This window comes from Eriocheir sinensis, unplaced genomic scaffold (assembly GCF_024679095.1).
Source record: "Eriocheir sinensis breed Jianghai 21 unplaced genomic scaffold, ASM2467909v1 Scaffold963, whole genome shotgun sequence".
Classification (NCBI taxonomy): domain Eukaryota; kingdom Metazoa; phylum Arthropoda; class Malacostraca; order Decapoda; family Varunidae; genus Eriocheir; species Eriocheir sinensis.
In genome coordinates this window covers 103078-106885 of record NW_026112345.1, presented here as the reverse complement: position 1 = coordinate 106885, position 3808 = coordinate 103078, and positions in this window count along the sequence as shown.

Here is a 3808-nt window from a genome sequence, read left to right as displayed (position 1 = left end):
TGAAGCCCAACATTCTGTTCACTTTATTTGCTGCATCGATGCATTGTTGTGAGAATTTGAGGTTTGACGCGATTTTGATCCCCAAGTCTTTGACGCATTGAACGCTTTTGAGTTTAACGCCGCGCATTTCGTATTCGAACTTCTTATTCCTCGTTCCAACTTGAAGGACCTGGCACTTGTCTACGTTAAAGGGCATCTCCCATCTATCCGACCAAGCTGAAATTTTGTGCAAATCCTCTTGGAGGCTTTGCCTGTCTTCGTCAGTGAGAACCGAGTTACCAATCTTTGTGTCGTCTGCAAATTTACTAATGCGGTTATTGAGTCCAACATCCACGTCGTTGATGTAAATAATGAAGAGCACTGGGCCAAGGACCGAGCCCTGAGGGACGCCACTAGTGACAGGCGCCCACTCTGAGTTAAATCCGTCAATCACTACTCTTTGTTGTCTGTTGCTCAACCAATTCGCGATCCATTGGTTTACTTGACCGTCAATACCTATTTGCTTTAATTTGTAAAGTAATTTATGATGCGGGACTTTATCAAACGCTTTCTGGAAATCAAGATAGACTACGTCCAGTGATTTGGTTACGTCATAAACAGTGAAGAGGTCGTTATAAAAGGTTAATAGGTTTGATAGGCAGGATCTTTTGTTTCGGAAGCCATGTTGTGAGTCCCCAATCAATGAGTGGCTTTCAAGGTAACTCACAATTTTGTCTCTAATTATGCCCTCAAGTAGCTTACCTACAACCGAAGTTAGACTAATGGGCCTGTAATTACCTGGTACTTTTGTCTCCTTTCTTGAAAATCGGTGTCACGTTAGCCTTTTTCCAATCTGAAGGGACGATGCCTTGTCGCAAGGACATATTGAATACGGTTGTGAGGGAGGAGAGTATTTCGCTCTTCGTTTCTTTCAGCAGAGTTGGATATACTTTGTCAGGTCCAGGACTTTTATTTGTTTTAAGTGAATGGAGAGCTTTAAGGACTTCATCGGTTGTTATTTCAAAATTAGGCAATGCATGCTCGAGATTTACAATAGTACTGGTGTTGGTGGTAGCGAGAGGAAGACTGTTAGTATTAAACACCGAGGAAAAGTAATTGTTTAAGAGGTTTGCAATGTGTTGGCTGTCAGTCACTAGTGCACCGTCGCTGTTTGTTAAGGTCCAATACCACTTTTGATCGCCTTTCTGTTGTTTATGTAACTGAAGAAAGATTTCGGGTTATTTTTACAGTTGGCTGCAATATTTTCTTCATATCTACGCTTTGCCTGACCTACTAGTCTTTTTACTCGTCGCCTGGCATCATTATAGAGTCTAATGTTCTCGGGCGTGCTTTGTTCTTTCTTTAACCTGTAAAACAATTTTCTCTCATTGACTGATTGTTTAATTTCGCTATTAAACCACGGAGGGCTTTTATTAGTGTTAATTCGCTTCTCGCACAAGGGGACGAATGTGTTCTGCTGAGTGAGTAAGTGATTTTTAAGGCTTAGCCAGGCTTCCTCTACGTTGCCGTAATCGGATAGTTTTCTTTCTGTTAGTTTATGTCGGATTTCTACGAAGTTAGCTCTTTTGAAATTGGGCACCTTTACTTTATTTTCAGTCACTGATGATTGAGCTTTAATGTCGACGCGCACTAATTTATGATCGCAAGAACCGAGGTGTTCTCCTACCGTGACACTACTGACTAGGTTATCTTGGGTCGTTATAACAAGGTCGAGTATATTATTTTGTCGAGTTGGCTCAGAAACCATTTGGCTTAGATAATTTTCTTCTAGAAATTCGATCATTCTATGTGACTCGCCTTCTGTACCTGACAGTGTCGCCCAGTCGATTTGAGGGAGGTTAAATTCTCATAATATCAGTGAGTCTTTGTTATTAAGTTACGGCCTTAAGACGCTGTACATTTCAAGGTCGTCATCAGTGATTGCCAGGAGGTCTGTAGGTGACAGATATATTTAAATTGACTTTTGCAATGTTTACTCGCACGCACAAATGTTCAACGTTACTGTTTCCCGGTGTTTTGTCGGTGGGTTGCAAATAGTATCGGTGGGTTGCAAATAGTGTCGGTGGGTTGCAAATAGTGTCAGTGGGTTGCAAATAGTATCAGTGGGTTGCAAATAGAGAGACTCACTTTGGTTCCCCCTCACACACACACACACACACACACACACACACACACACACACACACACACACACACACACACACACACACACACACACACACACACTGACTCACGACTTCCATTATACTTCAATAGCCCAATCTTTTTCCTCTTCCGCCCCCCCCCCCCCTTTCCCATACCCAATCACACCATACACGCCATATACATACCGATACCTACAGACTGCATTAATATTTCTCATTTTTTCATATTTTTTCCTTTTTTCCTTCCCTTTTTCCTTTAATTTTATCCTTTACTTCTCCCTCCTTTTTTTCCTCTCCCTTTCTTCTTTCCTTTTTCCTTCCTTTTCTCCTTTTTTTCCCTTATTTTTTTCTTTACTTCTCCCTCCTTCTCTCCTCTTCCTTTCTTCTTTCCTTTTTCCTTCCTCTTTCTCCTTTGTATCCTTATTTTTTCCGTTTTTCGTTTTCCTCTTCCTTTTTCCCTTTCCTCGTTTTCCATTTCCTTTTAGCCTTTCCTTTTCCCTACCTTCTCAGAGTCTTGCATACCTTCCCATTTCACATTCTCTCCCTCCGTTTCAGCTCCCTTCTATTCCCTCCTCCCATCCCTCGTTTCCCTCGCTTCCTCCCACCTCCTTACTTCTTCCTTCACTACGGACACTTCAATAACGCAGTGTAAAAATCCCGCAATAGAGGAGCTAAAGATTGACACCTCCGTCCCCACTGTGGTCATGAGGGATGGGTAAGGCCCGGGTTCTTTATTCCTTCCTTACATTTCTCTTTTAACACTTTTTGTCTTCTCTCACGCTTTTCTTCTTGCACCTTTCCTCCCCCTATCTTCCTTCCTTATTCTCTCTCTTCCTCTTTTCCTCACTCCTTCTTCTCTCTCTCCTTCCTGCACTCTCCTGCCTTCCTTATTTCCTCTTTTACTGCCCTTCTTTTTACTTTAGTTCCTCCTTTCTTCTTGTACCCCTTCTTTTCTCCCCTTCTCTCTCTCTCTCTCTCTCTCTCTCTCTCTCTCTCTCTCTCTCTCTCTCTCTCTCTCTCTCTCTCTCTCTCTCTCTCTCTCTCTCTCTCTCTCTCTCTCTCTCTCTCTCTCTCTCTCTCTCTCTCTCTCTCTCTCTCTCTCTCTCTCTCTCTCTCTCTCTCTCTCTCTCTCTCTCCTTTTCACCTCTCCCTTTTTCCTCCCTCTCTTTCTCTCCCTAATACTCCCTTACTCTTTCCTCACCTTGCCCTTTGTCCACCCTCTTTCTCTCACACCATTCTTCTCTCATTTCTTCCCTTAACACTTCCTTCCCTCATTCCTCCTCTCTCTTTCTCTCCCTCTTTTACCGCCTTTCTCTTTCCATAACCCGGTTCTTCCCCTTTGTCTTCCCTTTTTTCTCTCACCTTCCTCCTCTCACTTCTTCCTTTTAAGCCTCTCCCTCCTTTCCTCCTCCTTGCCTCTCCCCCCCCTCTCATTTATTTCCCTAGCTGACGGCCATTTAGATGTAATATAAATGTTAAGAGTCGCCCCGCTGCCGTTTCGTGTGGCACCTCAGAAAGCCAGGAGGAGGAGGAGGAGGAGGAGGAGGAGGAGGAGGGCAGGGTGAGGGAAGCTTCTTTTTCCCTTCCTCCCTTACATTCTATTCCTCCTTTCCTTCCTCCCTCTCTTCTTCCTCCTCTTCCTCCTCCTCCACCTCCTCCTCTTCC